Source organism: Talpa europaea (assembly GCF_964194135.1).
Source record: "Talpa europaea genome assembly, chromosome: 8".
Classification (NCBI taxonomy): Eukaryota; Metazoa; Chordata; class Mammalia; order Eulipotyphla; family Talpidae; genus Talpa; species Talpa europaea.
The window spans coordinates 73,174,581-73,197,077 of NC_140075.1; the positions used below are offsets into that span (position 1 = coordinate 73,174,581).

Below are 22,497 nucleotides of genomic sequence, written 5' to 3' on the forward strand. Positions count from 1 at the left end.
GTAAGTGCGTGTGTGTGATGTAAATTCTGCAGGCAGTGGGTGAAATGCTATAGATATGTTTCAGGTGAAGTATGTTGATGCTGTTAAAATCTTTTTTTCTTACTGGTGTGTGTGTATGTGTGCACAAGTGAGCATCTGGTTCACAATTACTGGCAACATACTGAGTGTTAAGTATCCCAGGGTAATCAAGGATTCTACTTTTCTCTTGTTCTGTCAGTTTTTGACTTACTTATCTTGAGATCATGTTTTTAGAAATATATAACTTTGCAACTGTCTTTCTATGAATTGAATCTTTTTTCTTCCCATTAAGTGTCCTTTTTAATCTCTAGCAATAGATTTTGTTTCAACATCTAGTCTTATTTTTAAAAATCTTTTCATTTCGAAATAATTTGAGGCCAAAAAGTTGCAGAAATAGTACAAAGAGTTCCTGGGAACACTTCATCCTACTTCTAAGACAGTGATACTTATAATTATCAAAACTAAGAAATGAATATCATTGTAATACTAGTCACTAAATTATATACTTTATCCAGATAGTGCTATTTTCCATTAGAGTTCTTTTTTGTTGTTGTTCTAGGACCCAATCCAGATCCTGTGTTGTACTTAGTTGTCACATTTCTTAGGTCTTCTGCAATCTTTGACCTTTTTCTCATTTTATACAGCAATGTCAGTCTTTTTGTGCATAAAATTGGGTTTTTAAGAATGGAGTGGGATACAACTTTATCTTATAACTTGGAACATTTGGTAATTGGATCCTTTCATGAATTTGTATTTTATGTTATTCCATCTATAGCCTCTGTTATTTTGGAAGTTATATATGTTTTACCATTCCTTTAGTGGTTAGTATAGTAGGAACTATTACATCCTGATATGTATTCATAGGCCTTTCTTTATACTTTTCCCTTACATGTGCATATGAATTCAAACACCTAGTTTGGGCTTGTTTGCTTTTTTATTTTTTTTATTATAATAGTGGTTATGGTTTATTGTTATATGACTATCCATTTTCATTTAATTATGTTGTTTACATCTTTCTATGTTAATATTATATGTAAGCATAGTGTTTAGTGTATGAATTTACCAGGTTCCAGAGAAACCACTTAAGAAAGGCGGTTTCCAGGAAATAAAGGTGATTTACGAGATCTTATAACTTGTCAACACTAACTTTTCTCTATTGGAAATTTTTTTAAATTATGGACTCAATTTCTTTATTATATAGAGAACTTTTCTGATTATCTGTTCTTAAAGAGTTAGCTTTGGAAGATGGTGTCTTTCAAAGAATGTGTAGTTTTCAGGTGTGAAGTCCTTTATAACATTCCTTTTTTATCTCTTTATGACCTTGTCAATTTATATCTTCTTTATTTCTGTTTTGTTTGGTTTGGCAAGAGGCTTGCCAGTTTTATTTACTCTTTTCAAAGAACCAGCTTTTGGTTTCATTGATTTTCTATGTGTGTTTTACATTGGCAATTTCATTGATTTTTGCTCTTTACCATTTCCTTTTGTCTGCTTTGGGCCCTATTTTCTATGTTTTTGAAAGTGGAAACTTATGTTTTAATTAGAGACCTTCCTCCTTTCCTAACATATGCATTTAGTACTACAAATTTTACTCCAAATACTAATCTAACTATAGCTCTTTAGTGCTGAAATGTTGTGTTCTATTTTTATGTAGTTAAAAATATTTGAAAATTTTTTTCCTTTACTGTTCCCTTTTGAACCATAGATGATTTAGCAGTGTTTGGAAGACTTTTGAAATATCTTTCTGTTGTTGATTTTTGAATTATTCCTGTCATGATAAGATAGCATAATTTATATGATTTCTGTTAATTGGAATAAAAATTTCAATGACAGTTAGACAAAGTTTATTTGATAAAGTGAAGATTCCAACTGGGAAGCAGTCCAACAGATTTTATTCTCAGAGAACTGTTCCAACAGTGATGAGTTTGAATTTAGCTTGTGAATTTAACTTATGTAGGAACAGTGTGTCATTGACATTAAAGATGTAATTATTCTTGATGGGAGGACTTCTGGCTCTAAATTGTTTTGACCTAAAGTTATGTTGGTGTTACCTTTGCACAGAGCAATGCAATACTGGGATTTATTATCTTCCTTTCTTAAAAGAGCACTGTGGAAATGCAATGTATCCATTTGTTTAAATCTTTTTTATCTAACTCCTTGGTCATTATTAGGCATTGAAATGGCGGCTTTATATATAAATAGTAGATATTTTGCATAGCTGCTTCATAGACTTCAAGTTTATGCAGATGGCTTTACTCTCTTGTCTGCTAGAGCAGGGAGGAGTTATTCCCATAATATTTTACAGTATGTTCACATAGCAGTTCTTAAAATGTGTTGAGGTTTATTTTATGGGCCTAGGTAGGGTCGATTTTGATACATGTGCCATGTGTACGTGAAAAGATTGCCTATTTTACCATATTGGGTGAAGTCTTACAAATGTCAATTAGGTCAAGTTGGTTGATAATTTGGAGTCTCTTATCTCCTTACTGATTATCTGAGTACTTATTTTCCTGATTACTGAGAAGTGGGGTGAACTTTCCAACTGTAATTAGGGATTTTTCTGATGATTTTTTCATCAGTTTTCAGCACATGCATTTTGGCATTCTGTTAAGTGCTTACATATTTAGTTTATGTCTTATTAGTGAATTAAACCCTTGAATATATGTATTTGGTCTTGGTAATATATCTTGTTTTAGTTTTTCTAAAAAACTAAAATCCTGCCTTCTTTTGGTTAGTACTTTCCTGCATTTTTCACTCTGCTCTATCATTCTAAATAATATAAAACTAGGAAATGGTAATTTGTAAGATATTTTCTTTTTATCTTACTCCAAGATATGACACCTTGGCATATTGAATATTTTAAGCTGTAAGAATTTGAGAAGCACTCACTGACCTTTCCCTCTCCCCCGCAGCACATCATAAGACCCTCATATGAGAGGTGCCCTCTCTGTACCCGAGGGGAGGAACATTCTCCTCTGCAAAGATAAAGGGACTTCAAGGGATTCAAATCAAACAGGTCCTGCTAAGTTTCCCACTCTTGGGTTATAGCTTTTGTCCTATTATGTTTTTCTACAACTTGCCACTCTCATCAGTTCTACTCTAAAAATACTTAAAACTGGCATAACTATTTCCTTGTATCACCATTTCCTTGTGAAGAATTTTCCCTTGTCACATAAAAACTTACATTGAATAAATTTGTATGCTTTTCTCCTGTTAATCTGCGTTTGTCAGTTTAATAAATAGGTCCAGCCAGAGAGCCTAAGAGGATCAAGACAAAATTTTTCCTTCACCACAGTTTGCATTTTATTTTGTCTGTATTAATATTTTAATTTTAGAAAGTAATGTCTTATGACCTACGATCATGTAATTTTGTGTTTAAGTGCAAGGATATAATTGACATAATTAGTAAACTTTTTTCATTATTGCTCTGCTTCTTGGATGGGATTTGAATGGTAATTTCTTACAGATAATATTTGCATTCAAGTGTTGAAATGCTGTTTTGCATTAATTCTCAACCATATACACGAAACCTAAAAAAATATTTAAACATTCTAATTCCTTCCACTTAATGAAATACTTTCTAAAGTATGACAGACCTCTTTAAGGAGCATGTCTTAAAACTAATTAGTACTTTAATACTTTTATCTTTAAAATTTGATGTAAATTTAAGTCATTTCCTTAACTTATGTCAAATAGCTTATTATCAGCGTGGAAGTGCAGATATAGTATGATATAACTTATGAAATCCCCAAGTAGAGCATTTTATTCAGTGGCATGAACTGGTACAGTGGGAAAGATAATTCTAATTTTTTTCAGTAAGTGAACTGATCTTATGAAGTTTATATACGAAAAATCACTGTCAGAGTTTCTTCATACTTTAATGGTAAGAAACAATTTAGGATTTCAGTGACTTGGTTTTTTGTTGTCTTTTTTTCATGCAGGGAGTTATTTTCGTTTAGTTTAAATTAAAATTGAAATTCACATTTTTAAATGCCTGTTTTTGTTTGATAATAACCATGTTAGAATTAAATCTCATTTTTTAAAATATTTTGTTGCATGATTATTAACTGATTGATCTAAAAGCTCAGGTTTGGTCTGCATGTAAATGTGCCTTTAAACTTACAGAAATTTATTATTTTCTTTGCTAAAGATTTTTGGAACAGTTTTCCTTCTAAGTATGTTTTTAATTTTAGGAAGTACTTTATAAAAAATGAAAGACTGTAGGGCCTCCCCTGGTGGCACAGGCGGTTGAGCACTGCGTTGTGAAGCTGTCTGCAGCCTCTGCAGTGCTGGTTCTATCCTAGCTGGCCTGCGAGGGTCCCACATGGCGCTGCAGACCTCTCCTGTCATGCCCGCTGCTCCCCTCAGCAGTGTTTCTCATCAGTCTGCCTGCTCTGTTCCCCGCTCTGTCTCTGGTGAATCCTCTCACCCTCCGTCGCATCTGGCCTGTACCCCAGTTCTTGTATAAATAAATAAATAAATCTTTAAAAAAAAAGAAAGACTGTATTTCCTGCCTATTAGTAGATACAGATTTAAGTTATTCTTTAAAATGTCCAAGGTTAATGTTAATGGGATTTTTTAGAAGCTGTCTTAAAGATATCCCTTTGAGTTCTACTTGTAACAGAAACCTTAATGTTGTCACTGAATGGAATATTAACCAGCCATTCAAGTGAAACTTATAATAGTATATCAAATATACTCTGCTATACTAAATAATAATCAAATATGTATTGATTGATTACACATATAAACATGTAAAACAAAAATGACAAAGGGAACACACTTAAAATTTTAAGAGTATTTGATATTTTAACGGTGAACATAAGAGTTTTTTTGTTTTTGTTTTACTATTAATGTATTCTGGATTATTTTCTCTAGGATATAATTATTTGATCAGTGCCTAGATTTTTAACTAATTTTTATATATCATCACTGATTTCTACAAAATTAAGAATTCAGCATCATTTGATGTTAATATTAGATCAACGCTGACTTCTCAAATGATTAAAGAGTGCAAGCAATGTATTGTTTTAAAGAATGTTTTAAAGCCATTTCAAATCTTACAAATAAGTTCTCAAAGATTTATATATTTTTCTTTTTAAAAAAAATATTATTTTTATTGAGGCAATGATTTAGAACACTATGTTATAGGCTAACAGCTCTTTAGATGTGTATTGCCACACCACTTTCACCACCAAAATAACCGAAAGTCATCACCATTGTCGCCTTCCCTGTCTTCTCTCTCCCCTCTATAGCCTTAACTCTAGTCAGATTTTTAGGGTTTGTTTTGGTTTAGTTTTGTCTGTTCCTTTGTTTTATTTCTTTGTGTTTCATACATGAGATTAAAAAGATTGGTATTTGTCTTTTTTCTTCTGACTTCTTTTTTTTTAAGGGTTTATTTATACAAGCACTGGGTACAGTCAGAAGTGTGGGAGGGTGAGAGAATTAGCTGAGCGGGGAACAGAACAGGCAGACGGATGAAATACACTGCTGAGGGAAGCAGCGGGCATAGCAGGAGAGGTCTGTGCACCATGTGGGACTCTCGCCGGTGGCCTGGGATTGAACCGGTGCTGCAGAGGCTGCCCAGTGCTCAACTGCTGCACCACCAGGGAGGCCCTCCTTCTGACTTATTTCACTTAACATAATCTCCCTCAGTTCTATCCATGTTTATTTTTTTCTTTTTTTCAGTTATGACATTTCTTTGCACATACTGAATATTAACCACTTATTGCATGTGTGATGTGCAGCTATCTCCTCCAGTTTGGTTGGCTATCTTTTTATTTTAATGAAAATTTCTGTCACCATGCAGAAGTGTTTTAGTTTGATGTCATCCTACTGTTTTTGGTTTTGTTTTTGTTTGTTTGTTTTTGTAACGCTTTTGGAGTCCAGTAGTAAATTACTATTGATATTAGTTTGAGCTTATTTGTGGGCTTTCAGTTCTGTGTCTTTGGTCCGTGTGACAATTTTTATTCCAATACCATACTGTTTTAAATACTATAGCTTTGTACTTTAGTTTGATATTTGGATTATACCTTCATTCTTTTTTTTAAAAAAAAAAGACTTATGTATTTATACATACAAGAACTGGGTACAGGCCAGAGATATGTGGGGGCAGGTGAGAGGATTCACCAGAGACAGAGTGGGGAACAGAACAGGCAGATTGACTGAAATACACTGCTGAGGGGAGTAGCAGGGGAGCCAGGTGGGGTCTCCTGTGCCATGTGAGCAGCTCCCTGGCTGGGGATCAAACCTATGCTACAGTGGCTGCAGGACAGCTTCATAGGTTGTGTCTCAATCCCCAATTTTGTCTCAGTCCCCAAGCAATCAAGCCAATTGCTTTGGCTGTTCAGTGTCTTTAATAGTTCCATATAAATTTAGGTTACATTTCCCAGTTTCTTTGAAGAATATTATTAAAACTATTTGATTGCATTGAATTTGTATGTTTTTCTGCATTTTTTGTCCATCAGTGGTATTGATCTGTAGTTCTCTTTTTTGTAATGTCTGTGTCTACTTTTGGTATGAGAGTAATGTTGGGCCTCATTAATGTGTTTGGAAGCGGTCCCTCTTCCTCAGTTTTTTGGAACTGTCTGCGATGATAGGTAATAATTCATACTAGCAGGTGTGGTGGAACTGACTATTGAAACCCTCTGTTCCTGAGGACTTGTTCCTTGGGGGACTTTTACTTACTCTTTCCATTTTCTTGCTTGTAGTTGGTCTGTCCAGATATCAAACTAAAGTACAAAGCTATTCCTGATTCTGTCTTGGAAGGTTGTATGGGCCTAAAAAATTGACCATTTCATCTAGTTTATCTAATTTATTGAAAGATGCTCATAGTAGTTTCTTTGATCATCTGTATTTCTGAACTATTGTAATTTCTTCCCTTTTGTTTATGATTCTACTTATTAGAGTTTCCCTCCCCTTTTTTCCCTTAGTGAGCCAGAGAGAGGTTTGTCTATTTTAAAAATCTTTTCAAAGAACCAGCTTTTGGTTTCATTGATATTTTTGAGATCTTTCTTGTTTCTTGGTGTAGACTTTTGTTGTTTTTTTCTTACCCATACAGAGCTTGCCCTTAGAGATCAAGGTTCCTTCTATCTTGTGATGCCATCATCTCGAGTATGGTTTTCAAGGTTGTTTCAGGAGGGAAAGAGAGGATTGGCGGGCCTCACACCTTCAAGGGAGGGTAGAAAAATTGGCACATATCACTTCTACCCACACTACCGTGGTACAACTCAGTTACATGACCCAAAATATAAAGAAGGCTAGAAAACGCAGTTTCCTACACATTTGCAAACAGGAATTGTTATGGATATTGTCCATCAAGTCTGGCACTTGAAAGGGCAGAAAGAAGAAGAGTAAATGATAGGTCTAATTATGAACCGAATGTTTGTGTTCCCTGAAAATTCATATGTTGAAAACCCTTCAACCTTCAACTTCTGTGTAATGGTATTAGGAGGTGGAACTTTTTGGAGGTGAAAAGCAGAGCCTCATGAATGTGGTTAGTGGCTTTTTTAGAGTCATGAGAGAGCTTGCTATCCTCTTGTGCTCTCTGCATTGAGCCTCATGAATGTGGTTAGTGGCCTTTTTAGAGTCATGAGAGAGCTTGCTATCCTCTTGTGCTCTCTGCATTGAGAGATACACTGAGAAGTCCATAGGCTGCAACTCAGAGGAGGACTCTCACCAGAACTGTGAGTAAGAAAGATCTGTATTTTATAGTTACCCCATCTATGCAATTTTTTTTTTCTTATAACAACCCAAATGGACTTAAGACAAATCTCATCTCTTTCCATTACACAGTAGGACTTTTGTTTGCCTTGACATTATGCATAGCACTTGCAGCTTGGATTATTGCTACTGCTTTCTGTATTATTAGGGCACACAAAATTTTTTCTATGGCAATGTAGGGAAAGTATGAGATATGCAAATTTTCCTCTCGTATATTCTTTCAATGCCACCAGAGTCTGACCTTCACCTATCCTATTTCAAGACAACTGACACTTTATATAGCTGTCTTGAATGTTTGGATTTGTTGCTCGGGTCCATGAGTCCTTCTTACTTTTTGAGTTTTTCTAGGTTCCTTTTGGGGAGAGAGCCAGCAATCATTGTAGTTAGCTCACTGTTTTAAACCTTCCTAATTTATGAGTAAATGAAAGCCTTCCTAAATTCCTGAGGCGGGGGGGAACCCAGCCTGTCTTAACAGAGGGAATTGTTTCTTTTCCCTGTAAATGAGATAGAATAAATTACTTCTAGGACTAGGTAAGATGGTACTTTTGATAACCCAGTAACTTTGAGCATCTGACAGTGACCAAGCATAGCAGAAAACTTAGTTGTTACCTATTCGAAATCATTCCTGCTTTAGCAGGCAGATGCCTTTTCTTCCATTATCCTCCCCCCTCCCCACAATTCAGATCAATTCTGAAACAATAATTTAAAAACTTTCATCAAAACAAGTATATTGTTCAAATTTTTAATCTTTCATGGCATCCAAAAGGAAGGAAAACTTAAAACTATCCAATTTGATGAAAGAAGCACCTTGACCAATAAAAAATTATGAGTGAAAATTTTGTCTAGGTTTCCAAATCAAGCTAACAGTTTCATCAAAAATCTTAACATTGGTTTATTTATTTAAAATATATACTCTTTTACCAGGTGCTGTGGTAGTAGGTTCTAGAGATATGAATTAGTGCAGTATAAAATCCTAGACATCATTTAAAAAATTAATGTATGGTAACCATATTATTCAAATGAGTTAACGTCACAAAGTTAAGAACTAGTCAACATTCATTTTACCTAAATAAACATGAAGAGAAATACACTTAAATTCTACATTGAGTTTACTTAGAAATGTAGAAATAAAAGTATTAAGAGGAAAAAATTTGTTAATGTTACTTCTGATTGTATGCCTCTTCATGCTGATACCTGATTTTAGTGGGTTTTTGTTAAGTTAAATTTATATACATTGTATGACAGTTGATTAGAAAATAATTGAGTTTGAGTCCACGTTTAGATTCATCAATGGTTAGAATGTTTTTACTTGTATTAAAATGTATATTTAAAAAGTTATTAAAGAGAATTTTTAAATCTTTAAAAATGCTATATTCATTTTTAAATCAATTTTTCAGAAATTATAATTTTTAATATTTACTCCCTGCTTATGTTTTAGTCTTTATCTCCCTATTTGTTACTATGACCATGGGAACTTTGAGGAGAGTTTTATATTGCTTGCAGGGTATTGCTTGCAGGGTATTGCAAGCAGGGTATTTGCTTGCAGGGTATTGCTCCATACTTGTATCCGTGTGGAGTGCCTTTAAAGGAGCAGTGTTGAATTCTAAGGTTTCCCTGTACAAAATCAACTGCGACTCTTACCTATGTATACATTTTAGATGTTGACAAAGTTCCTAGTTTTCAAAAATATCAGTGATGAAATGGAAAATGCTGGTTAGAATATCAATTAGGAAAAGATTGGTAATTACATGTTATAACTGAAACACTGACCTTTTAAAAAGTTTTATTAGGTTGATAGTGAAATTAGCACTGAAACATAAACTCTGGAAATGTTTTTCTATTTGTCCACTAGATGGAGCTGTATACTAGTGTTTTTGCTTTTTAGCAAAAGGGTATGTGTCTGATGGTATAACACTAAGGTTAAAGTTAAGTAATCCATATATTAATATAATGAAATAATTGGTCTCTTTGTTATGTGATTATACGTAGCATATGCTTTTATCCCATATAAATGAAGATGTTATTTCTCTCTGGAGAATGTGTAGTTGTATTTATATGAATTTTTTAGAATTTCTTAAAATTTAGAAATTTTTTAGAATTTCTTAAAATGTAGGAATTTTTTAGAATTTCTGTTGGTCTATTATATTTTGTCTAAATTTATTTATTTTATTTTTTTTTAATAGAGGCATGTTTTATTTATTTATTTGTTTGTTTGTTTGTTTTGTTTATACATGCACTGGGTACAGTCAGAAGCGCGGGAGGGTGAGAGAATTCACCAGAGCCAGAGCGGGGAGCAGAGCAGGCAGAAGGACCGAAGGACACTGCTGAGGGGAGCAGCGGGCGGCAGGAGAGGTCTGCGCGCCATGTGGGACCCTCCTCAGGTGGCCGGGGAGCAGCCAGGGATCGAACCGGTGCCGCAGAGGTCGCCGGCAGCTTCGCAACCCAGCGCTCAACCACTGCGCCACCGGGGAGGCCCTATTTTGTCTAAATTTAAATAGCGAAAAATAATTTTTAAATTTCAATATAAAATTGAAATTATCTTAAAGGTCTTCCACTTAATGATTTGCAAGAAAACCTAAAGTCCTGCATTCCTTTTCACATCAGTATACTGCTTGATGTCTATGATCTGCTTAATGTTCAGGTTACAAAACTGATCCCTTGTGAATGCTTCTGCTCCTTTTAGTTTAATGAATTTACATACTAACCAAGAGTCACTTGTGTTTGTCCCCAAAGCTGTTTATATCAGTTGTATGTGTGATCATAATTATATAATTCAAATTGAATCTAAATAGACCTGAAAATATTTTTAAAAAGTCCTTCCTATAAAACTAAGGTAGATGTATTGTAACTCTCAATAAAAGGTGAATGCTAAAAAGAAATTGCTATCAAATTGGGGGTGAGAAAACTATGAACAAAACTAGGTTTTGTATTTGTTTTAGGCCACAGGTAACTTCTCTTTAAAAGGTGCTTTCATTTAACTGTGTAATTACAAGTGTGCAAGTTTCAGATTTGGGTGCTTATAGCTGAGAAGTAACTCTCCAGGAAATCTTGCTAAAAAATGCAGAATGTATTTGTTTGTTTTTTTTAAAGATTTATTTATTTATGCGTACAAGAGCTGGGGTGTAGGCCAGAGGTGTGTGTGGGTGTGGTGTTGAGAAGATTCACCAGAGACAGAGTGGGGGAGCAGAACAGGCAGATCTACTGAGATTCACTGCTGAGGGGAGCAGTTGGGTGAGAGTGCAGAGGTCTACTGCACCATGTAGGTCAGCTCTGTGGCTGGGGATCGAGTTGGTGCTGCAGTGGCAATAGCTTCACAGTGTGGAGACTCAACCCTTTTTGCACCACCAGGGAGGCCCCACCAAATGTATTTGAATGAAAGTTTTTTTTTAATTGAAAAATTTACTGAAGTGCTTAGTAATTTTAAAATGTTTCTCATTTAACATCACTATTTTGCTATAGCATTATGTGCTTGTTTTAACTGAATATTATTTAAATGAGAACTTAATAAAAGGTATTAGTAAAATACAAAAAGTGTTTGGAAAGAAGAAAATGAAAATGTAATACTTTATCAAAAGTTCCAGATAAACAGTTTCTCAAGTAACATAGCTTTTTTCTGTCTTGATTTTGAGTAATAATGATTTTTATCTTATGATTTTCCTAGATATTATGATTTTTCTACTAGGTGTTATGATTTCTATTATTCTAGATAATATGATTATCTTAGATAGTATATGATATTATGATTTTTTAGCCAAATGTTTGGAATTTGTTCCCATTGTTCTCAGGCCTCTTCATGTTTAACTAGCAATGAATTGTTTTCCTTCAAGAGAGGCGATTTTGGTTCAATAGTGAGTTCCTCTCTATTAGGAATTTCTCTTCCCTGCTGTCATCCTTTGAAAGTAGTTTCATTACTAAAAAAAGAAGGGTTTTTTCCTACCTTTAGGGAAAGAACAATGTGCAGTAGTAGTCAAAGTCTCATCTCTGTGCTAGATTCTGGGACCTAGAACAATAAATATTTGCTGAATAAATGAATGAGTAGCTTTTCTACTTATTAGTTTTGACATTGTAACCTGGACAATTAACCTTAGAGCCTTATCTATAAGATGAGATTTTATTAATTCAACACACATTTCTGAGTGTTATGAGTCAGGCACGAAATGAGAAATGGAAGTGTCCTTTAATCAGATTGCTTAATTGGGTGGGACAGATGGGGAAATCATTAATATACACAAGTGCTCTGACAGGTATGGGGAGATAGAGCCATAGAGAAGCAAGTGGATGGCCCCTTTAAATTTGTAAATATTCTCCAAAGATTTATTGGTGGGGCCAGGGAGATAGACACTGATTTTATAACCCTAAAATTATTTTATAAAAATACTAATTTTCCTTTACCAACTGAAGAAAACATTTCTGGACAAGATTTTGCAAAATACATTTTCATTTTGTATAGTTTTTGTTTTCACTTCTGAAACCCACAGTTTCTTAGGAAGCATACTGAAGAGTTAAAAAATTAATGTCATCAGGGCCTCCCTAGTGGCCTAGAGGTTAATTGTCAGCACTATTACCGCCATGACATGAGTTCTGTCCCTGACATGAGTTTGATCCCCAGCATGAAAGCTGACCCACATGGCACAACAGGCCTCTTCTTATCTGCTGCTCCCCTCAGCAGCATATTTCAGCCAGTCTGCCTGTTCTGCTCCCCACTTGGTCTCTGGTGAATCCTCTGAATCCCCTTACCTCTGGCCTACACTCCAGTTCTTCTTCATACACCAAATTATTTATTATTAAAAATATTGTATAAAAAAATTAATGTCACCAAAAAATTGCTATGCATTGTTTTCTAAATTTTGATTGAGTGGAACTATACCTGTAGTAGATGTTGTGGAAAAATGTTTTTAAATTTCCAGTTAAGTGAAAAGTGACCTTAGTTAACTGACATCATGCATATTTCTGTGTTCCAATGGTGTGTTAGTCATAGATTCCCCCTCACCCTATCTGCCCCCTGAACCCAAACTGGCTTGCCTGTATCCAGTTTTCTACTTAATAGTTTTGAGATTATAACCTGGTCAGTTAGCCATGGAGCCTTATCTATAAGAAGTGACATTTCATTATTTGGAGTTTTCCAGACCATGACCATTGTAAATATCTATATTTATTTAAGGCTTTCTTTTATATCTCAGTAAAGTTATGTTATTTTCAGTTTAGTGGTTTTGCATTGTTGTAATGGCAAGTACCTTCAGTATAAATGTTGAAAAAAGTATAAATAGATGAGATTCTTAATTTTTCCAGTATCAAAGAAATGGTTTTAACAATTCACCATTAAGAGATTTTTCTTAGTGATGGTTGTTTGAAGACATCTGTTATCAGATTATTATATTTTTAGAATGCAAGATTCTTTTTTTTTTAAAGAACTCATGTAGAATTTTATCGTTTCCTTCTATAGATTTTTGCCATTCCTTTGTTTCTTTACTATTAGTGTAATGAATGCATTAATTTCCTTTCATTTATTGAATATGCCTTTAATATGATAAATACAACTTAGTAAGAGTACATTATTTCTATTCTTATGTTGCTGGTTTCCATTTGCTGATATTTTCTCGAAGATTTTTATGTGTTCATTTATAAGATTCACCTGTTTTATTTCTTAAAATTTTCTTATATGGTTTGGTATCAAGATTTTGACTGTCCTCAAAGATTTTATTATTCTACTCTCTGGAAAATTTGCTAGGATTGGAATAATTCTAAATAAAATTGGAATAATAATTTTTGTAAAATATTCTAATTACTGGAACTATTTTCTGTCCCTGATTAATTTTTAGATGGTTATATGATTATTCAAGTTCTCTATACCTACTAAGACAGTTTTAGAAAGTTATATTTCTCTGGGAATTTGTCTTTCACTTAAAATTTCAAGCATATTACCATAAAGATGTTAATAATGTTCTCTTCTTATTATTGATAATGTTTATTTGTATATTCTCTTTTGTCTTTAATCAGTTTCCCCGAGTAACTTTTTCTTACTTCAAATAACCAACTTTTGGCATTGCTAATCCTCTTGGCGGTATGTTTACTATTTAGTTAATTTCTACTCTTAATTTTTTTCCTTCTCATCTCTTTGCACTTATTTTACTTTAGTTCTGATTTTTATGATGGATGCTTAGTTCATTAATTTTCATTCTTCTTCCCTAATATTTGTACTTGAGGATATAAATTTGCCTCCAAGTAATACTTCAGCTGCATCTTACAACTTTTGCTTTGTGGAATTTGTTGTCGTAAAGTTCAAATATTTTCTGAGCATCATCTTGATTTTTTTCATTGACTTATATCTTAATTTCTAAACATATGGGAACTTTTTTTACTTTGTGAATATATGGGAGCTTTAATATCTGAGCATGTGAGGATTTTCATTTTGTTACTTATTCCTAATTTCATTGTAGTTAGAAGGTGCTATATCCAGTTTTAATTCTTTCAAATTTTAGTGAGTTTTTTCTCTTGTTCTGTCATTGTGATTTTGTCTTTTTTCCCCCTCACAATTTTCTTTAGTTCCAGCTTTACCTGTGCAGAAACTATGTTACTAGGCCTGTATAAATTAGACTTTTGTGTTTCTCTTGTGAATTGAAAGATATCTCTCTGACTTAAAATTTATTTTGCATCAATTTAATATAACTTAAGGTCCTTTGTGTAATATGTGCATGGTAAATCTTGTTGCATTCTTTCCCCCCAAATTTCCTGGACCCTTTCATAATAGATCAGTCTGTTGTTGTAAAGACATAGATGGATTTTTAAGAATTGAGTTTCACAATTTCTTTTTAATTTTGCATGTTAAATAGTCATGTAGATTGATTTCATTTCATTAAGTATATATTTCTGTGACTTTCTTTTTGTTGTAGTAAAATGTACATAACATAAACCTTCACTATCTAAACTTTTAAGGGCACTCCAGTGGCATCAGCGTTTACAGTATTGGGTGCTTTGGCCACCAGCTGTCTAAACCGAGGCTACTACTGTTCACTTTTCTGAATTCCAGGGGTATATCTGTGACTTATCACTCACCATCGCATTTGCACTTTTGGAGACTACTCCAGTTCCATGAATGCTGTGTGTGATGGTGTTCCATTTATATTAGTGACTTTCATAACCAAAGGCACAAAACAGAAGACTTTTTAAAAAGTGAGTAAGCTGCAGCAATATTTTTGCCCTCATACCCCAGTAATTTTCTCATGAGGGAGCCTTGGTGATTGGCTGCAATAAAGTATAGTTGTCTTAGACCTATGACACTTTGTCCCATCTGATAACAAAGGCAAACTTTTTTGTTAAATGCGGACAAAGATACCATTATGATAAATATAACCAACAAAAATGGAACTTAAATAGCAAGTCTAATCTACTACCAATGGAGATGAGTCACTAAAGGGATTTTCTTTGATATCTTTTCCCTAAGTGACTTCTGGTGGTTGTCATAAGTCAGTGTTATTCAGTTTCTATACTCTAGAGACAGTGGGTCAAGTGCTTTCTCCCAACTTCATTTTCTTTTCTCTTTCTTTTTTGGCTGAAAATATATTTTATTTTATTTTTATTGCGATTAATGTTGGTTTGCAACATTGTATGATTTAGGTGTGCAGTTTCACACTTTTTCAGTTGTATGCTACTATACCACCCCCATCACCAAACTACCAATAACCCTCCACCATAGTCTACAGGATTCTTTCTACCCCCATCTCCCCTCTCCCTCTGGTAGTCTTAATTCTGCAGTCATATTCTGAGGGTTGGTTTTGGTTTGGTTTTCTCTGTTCCTTTGCTTTATTTCTTTCTATTCCACATGTACGTAGTATCTCTGGTATTTGTCTTTATCCTTCTGGCTTATTTCACTTAGCATAACCTTCAGTTCCATCTGTGTTGTGGTCAATGGCAAAATTTCATCTTTTTTTGTATAGTTGAATAGTATACCATTGTGTATATATAACACATCTTCATTTAATTATCTGTCGATGGGCACTTCACTTGTTTCCATATCTTGGCTATTGTAAATAATCTGAGGTGTTTTTGTATCGTAGCCATTTCTTCGTCCCTTCACTATTGGCCACTATTTCTTTCTGTTTCAATTTCTTATGTATTTTGCCCTCCCCCAGTGGAATGCTCTGATGGGCCACACTGCCTGTCTGTAGAGAGCAGTTGCAGCAACTTTGGCAGGACTTCTGCTTTTATTTGTTCCCGGGAAAACTTTGTAGAGTTTGACAGTCAAAGAATGAAAGGACTAACTTTTGCATGGTAATGAAGCAGCACTTACAGCTAATTTCAATTTTAACTACATGGAGTGAAGTGAGCGCCATCAAAGTTCTGTTAGGAATATGTGCTAGCAAATTGATGTAGAGAGTGTGTCTTGTGCAGCAATAGCTCCCTCTGCTGGCACTGCCTTCCTGGACTTGGCATAATTGGGTGTGGTGAAATGAAAGAAAAATTTGTGAGTTGTGAACAATATAAAATTGTGTGCTGTAGCCATCCCTTCACTGCCCTCTCCACTTTATAGAAACTTTTCCAGTGAAGTCCCCGCTTACTTTCTCACTTATATTAAATTTTGAACACAGTGACCGAGTTGAGTTCGTCATACCTTAAAATCTTGTCTCCCATAATTTTAAGTAACATGTTTTAATTTCACATCCCAATTTTTAATGAGATCATAACTTTGAGAGTGATAGTAATTTGCTATGTCCTTGTAATATTTTATTTTTTTGCTCATTTTTGGACACAGATAACAATCAGCGGAGTCATACCCAGGTGGCCCAAATTTACAAGTGATTCTCTGTTCCAAACCTTGAATTGAATTCTTGGCAGTTGCTCTTTATTAAAGGATAAGGAAAACCTAGAATACAGTTAGAATACAATGTGAATTCCAGTCACTACTCACTTTTAGGTCCCTGCTGCCCTGGGGTGGCTCTCATAGGTATCTCTTGCTGGTTTCTAAGTTAGTTTCTAACTTTTTTCCTACGATGCTTTTGTGTTTTAGTAATATTTTCACAGTGTTTCTAAGCTGCCCTCCTCTATTGGTCCACATTGATTTTTGCGTGGTATTTACTTTTTATTCCAGCATGCAAAGGTACAAAATCATTGAAAAGAATATGCTTGCAATGAATTTCCTTGAACTAATGGTTCATGTGATGTTCAACAGATGTTACTGTTTCCTTTGAAAATTAAAAATATCCTTAGAACCCTTCTTGTGTTGGGGATACCTTTGTACACTATTTAGGGACAGTAGATACACCGCCAATTTCAGGCCATTAATACTGACTTTATGTGTTTGTGTTCATGTTATAATTAGAACACTGTATATTAATCATAGGTAGTGGCCATTCCATTTTGTGTGTTGTGGTAAAATATATAAAACATAAATTTTAGCATTTTAACCATTTTTAAATTGTTCACTGGCATTAAATACATTCACAATGTTGTGTAAACATCACCACTACCCATTTCCAGAATTTTTCATCATTCCAAATAGAAACTCTGTACCTGTTACACAATAACTCCCCGTTCTTTCCTCCCCAAACTTCTGATAACTTCTGTTCTACTATCTGTCTCTGTGAATTGGCATATTCCAGTAGGTAGAATCCTATAATATGTCTTCTTTTGTGTCTGATTTATTTCACATAGCATAATCTTTTCCAGGTTCTTCCATGTTGTAGCATACATCAGAATTTCCTTTTTAAGATTGAATAATATTCCATTGTATGTCTAAACCACATTTCGTTTATCTGTTCTTCTGGTGATTAGATACCTGGCTGTTTCTACCTTTTGGTTATTGTGAATCACGCTGCTATGTGTTCATAGCAAGAAACACACAGGGAATGTTCTCTTACAAGTGTCTGACTCCGTGATCTTTATTCTTTTGACTATATACCTATCAGTGAAATTTCTGGGCTTTGGGCAATTCTGTTTAACTTTTTGCAGAACCACTCAACTGTTTTCTATACCAACTGCATCATTTTATATTCCTGCCAGCAATGCACAAGAATTCCAATTCCTCCACATCCTTGCCTGCACCTGGTATGTTCAGTTTATTGATTATAGTCATCCTATTGAGTTTGAAATGGTTTTGATTTGGATATCCTTAATGGCTAGTGATGTTGAACATCTTTTTATGTGATGATTGACAGTCTGTATTTCTTCTTTAAAAAAATATCTCTTCAAGTCCTTTGTCACATATACACATATATGCACACACACACATATATTTTACTATTGAAAGCTGTAGTAATCTACTTGTTTTGAGACCTTTCTAAGTTATTTTTGCAGACTGTTCCTTGTTATGTGAGTTCTTTGTTCCTTTAACTCATGTACCGCTAATGTTTGTGCAGAGATTCCCTTTAATTCCAAGCTTTTCCAGTCTTTGCATATTGCCCCATGCTTTGGCATCCCTTCATTCTTTTGCTAGGCTTTTCCTATGCTAGTGACCAGACCAAGGGGAAATCTTATGGTCATCTGAGATCTTTTCTGAATATGCAGATGACTTTCTCGATCCCTCCATATGCCTGGCAGCTTTTGTGTATCTATATTCTTATCTTCCTCCACTTTCTCTTCTAGTTCTTGAATGATCTATGTCTCCTTTTTTACCCCAGGTGTCTGTGGGTCTCTAGTTGTCTTGCAGCTTTACAAGCCAAGCCTGCTTTTCTTACTCACCAGAGTTTCCAGGTAGATGATGGAGAGGCAAGTGCCTTATGCCAGTCCTTCAGGTATCCTCCAGTTTAGAACACACTGGCACAGCAATTTACATATCAGGTCTTCTTTGTTCCCTTTGGAAAGAGGAGGAGACTGGGAACCAGGCTGCTGCTGCTTAGAGAACAAAATCATTATTGCAGGGGATTGGAGGAGGGTGGCAGGGAGGGAGTGGAAACAGCCATAAAACTCTCCTACCATTTTGAGGATCACTTTTTCTTGATTGAATGTTGGCTCACTTGCTGTTAACTTTTTGACTGTTTTCCAGAACTCCAGCAACATTGGTTCAGGCAGTCCCGGCTTGTTTATTTTGATGTTTCTCTGGGGTAATAAGAGCTTGGAGCTTTCTCATGTGCCATTTTGCTGACATTCCCCCTATTGACTTTTAATACAGTTTATTCAGTGCAAGGCAAATATAGCCTCATTTGTTCTATCTTCTTGTTGCTTGTGCAACCCAATGCTCACTCATTTCATGAACTCAGGAGGCTAGTTCTAGAGGCTTGCTCGGCATTCCAGCTCCCCTCTGAACCAGCACTTTAATTTTCTCAGGAATTTCTATAGGTGAATATTCCATAAAGTAGTGTGTTTGTATGCATGCATGTATTTATGTATGTTTCTGTGTCTATAATTATTTTTATTGAGGTAATGCTGGTTTGATATGCTGTATGTTTTAGGAGTATAGCTTCATACTTCAAATGTATGTTATGACGCCACGCCCCCCACTAAAGTAGCAATAATTCTTCCACCCTTTGCTCCCACCCTTGGTTCTCTGATAGCCTCAGTTTCTGAAGTTAGATTGTAATGGTTTTGTATTTGTTTGGTTTTGTCTATTCCTTTGCTTTGTTTCCTTATGCTTCATATATGAATGAAACAATTTATGTGTCTTTCTCCTTCTGACTTATTTTGCTTAATACCCTCCAGTTCCATCTATGTTGTGGAACATAACAAGGGTTCACCTTTTTTCTTCTTGTATGTGTGTGTGTATACATATGTATGTGTATATATACACATGTATACGCACAAGACATCTTAATCCATTTATCTGTTGTTGCACACTTAGGTTGTCTCCACAGTTTGGCCATTGTAAATAGTGATGAAATGAACATAGGAATGCATATATCTCTTTGAATTAGGGCTTGTTCATTTTTCAGATTGATACCTAGAAGTGGAATAGCTGGATAGTAAGGTAGTGTCTTTTTTTATTGCCCGGTCACCCAGGGCAAAACAATTTTGCCAGACTATACTAGAAGGACCCAAGGTTTTGTGACTACCCAGATCTTTTCCTGAAGGCCCATTGTATATGTTTTCTTTACCACCTTCATCTGGAAGCTGTTATATGGCTAAGTTTCAAAAAAGTCACATCTCTCTCAAATGGGCAGTGGTATGCTGGTAAGTGAGAAAGGATTGACTCTCTGGCAAAAAGAAAAGCCCTTACTGGTTACATTTGCTGTAAATACAGTAGACCCCCTTCCCATCCCCACCCCAGTTTTGCTTTTTACAGTTTCAGTTACCCACAGTAAACATCAGTCCAAAAATATTGAGAGGAAATATGTTCACATAATTTTTATTACCGTATATTGTTGTGTTTTGTTTTATTTATGGTTAAACTCTTACTCTGCCCAGTTTATAAATTAAACTTTAAGCTTTATCATAGGTATGTATGCATAGGAAAAAACAGTATAACTATGGTTCTGTACTGTCTGAAGTTTCAGGCATTCACCTGGGGAGTCTTTGGACATGGGGGGAGGGACAACTCTACTCCCATGAAAACACAGCAGCACTGGTCATGGAGTTGGAAGAAGGCACGTGTGGCTTTTGCAGGGTAGCTTTAACATTCCATTACAGTTAGGAAAACCAATAGGGAAACAATTGCTGGAACAAGTAATATATTTTGTTTTGACTCAATCATAGGTAACACTTTACAAGCAACACAAAGTGGGTGATCCTGAGAGGGTATTTCTGTAAATGTCTTCAGAGGTGGTGAATCATCCTGCATGTAATTGCAGTAAGCTCTTCCTGAACACACTCTTGCATCCGGCATGTCTAAATTGTCAAAGATCTCTCCTGAGTGGTCGTCTCCTTATTTGAAGGATTCTTTGGAAGCATTTAGGACATTATGTGTATTTTTTTTTTACCCCAGGATTATTTTGATGATCTTTGATGATAGGAACAAGTTTCTGCTAATACCCAGTAACAAGTTAGCTGTATTCTTTAAAAAAGGACAATCTTGAACACTTAGATCAGGTAACTTTCCAATTTCTAGTCATCTTGTGAAAGTCTGCTGAGGTACAGTAGTTTCTGTCCAAGTTCTGTCTTATATATCAGCAATGAATATACTTCTAAAATGATTTGAGCATTGAGATCATAATGTACAATATGCTAGGACGTAGAGGCACTGCCTGGGAGACAATCCTTTGTAAATCTTTTATTGATTATTTTGGCTTAGAGCCCTTTTCAAATTCATACTTCTTTTTTCCTGACTTGATTAAGAGGCTTAGCATCATCCTTAGGTGGAAGATGTGGCTTTGTCAAAACCCTAATAGTCTCACTAGTCTGCTCTGTCTGTCTGTGAGAGGTTATAAAGAATACTAAATTACTTTTCAACGATTTAAGATGTCCTTGTTGTTTTTGTTGTTTTTTTAATTATTTATTTATACAAGCACTGAGTACACTAAGAAGCGCGGGAGGGTGAGAGAGTTCACCAGAGTCAGAGCGGAGAGCAGAGCAGGCAGACTGATGAAGTACACTGCTGAGGGGAGCAGCGGGCAGCAGGAGAGGTCTGCGTGCCATATGGGACCCTCACTTGGTGGCCGGGGATCGAACCTGTGCTGCAGCGGCTGCGGGCAGCTTCGCAACCCAGAGCTCAACCGCTGTGCCACCGGGGAGGCCCAGTCCTTGTTGTTTTTGGCAGGCATCATTCCCCCAAAATTTTACAGATTGGGCTCTTTGCCGCATCTACTGCGAGAATGAAGACCATTCTCAGCAATCTGACTGTCGACATTCCAGAAAATGTTGACATCTCCCTGAAGGGTCACACTGTTACTGTGAAGGGCCCCAGAGGCACCCTGTGGAGGGACTTCAATCACATCAATGTGGAACTCAGTCTGCTTGGGAAGAAAAAAGAAGAGGCTCCGGGTTGACAAATGGTGGGGAAATAGAAAGGAACTGGCTACTGTTCGCACTATCTGTAGTCATGTACAGAACATGATCAAGGGTGTTACACTGGGCTTCCGTTATAAGATGAGGTCTGTGTATGCTCACTTCCCTATCAACGTTGTTATTCAGGAGAATGGGTCTCTTGTTGAAATCCGAAATTTCTTGGGCGAAAAATACATTCGCAGGGTTTGGATGAGACAAGGTGTTGCTTGTTCAGTATCTCAAGCCCAGAAAGATGAGTTGATTCTTGAAGGAAACGACATTGAACTTGTATCAAATTCAGCTGCTTTGATTCAGCAAGCCACCATAGTTAAAAACAAGGATATCAGGAAATTTTTGGATGGTATCTATGTTTCTGAAAAAGGAACAGTTCAGCAAGTCAATGAATAAGATTTAAGTTGTCCACCTACAGAGCAGCAAGATAATGGATGATTTCTTAGACCTAATTGTGATATATCTTTAAGATGCAATAATAAAAGTCATCATTGATTTGGGACTTTTTTTTCCCTTAAGCTGATTATCCTTTCAAACTTTTTTTTTTAAAGATTTATTTATATACAAGAATTGGGGTACAGGCCAGAGATGTGGTGGTGAGAGGATTCACCAGAGACAGAGTGGGAAACAGAACAGGCAGACGGACCGAAGTACACTGCTGAGGGGAGCAGCGGGTGAGACAGGAGAGGTCTGTCCTGCCATGTGGGTTTCTCTCTGGCCGGCCGGGAATCGAACTCGTGCTGCAGTGGCTGCGGATTGCTTCATAGGTTGCGTCTTAACCCCTGCGCCACCAAGGAGGCCCCCTTTCAAACTTTTAAGCAAATAAACAGTTCAAGTCAGTTCTAGTGTGCTAAGAAAAGTAACAAGAAACAGTTCTACCAAAGGACTTTACAGAGAAAA

At 35.6% G+C, this 22,497-nt stretch overlaps 1 pseudogene across 1 annotated transcript; it reads left to right on the forward strand.

Moving 5' to 3' along the window:
• Nucleotides 1-21,413: 21,413 nt before the first annotated feature.
• LOC311174947 (large ribosomal subunit protein uL6-like) lies at nucleotides 21,414-22,085 on the forward strand (annotated as a pseudogene). Its single transcript has one exon. The product of its transcript is annotated as a large ribosomal subunit protein uL6-like (transcript).
• Nucleotides 22,086-22,497: the final 412 nt, after the last annotated feature.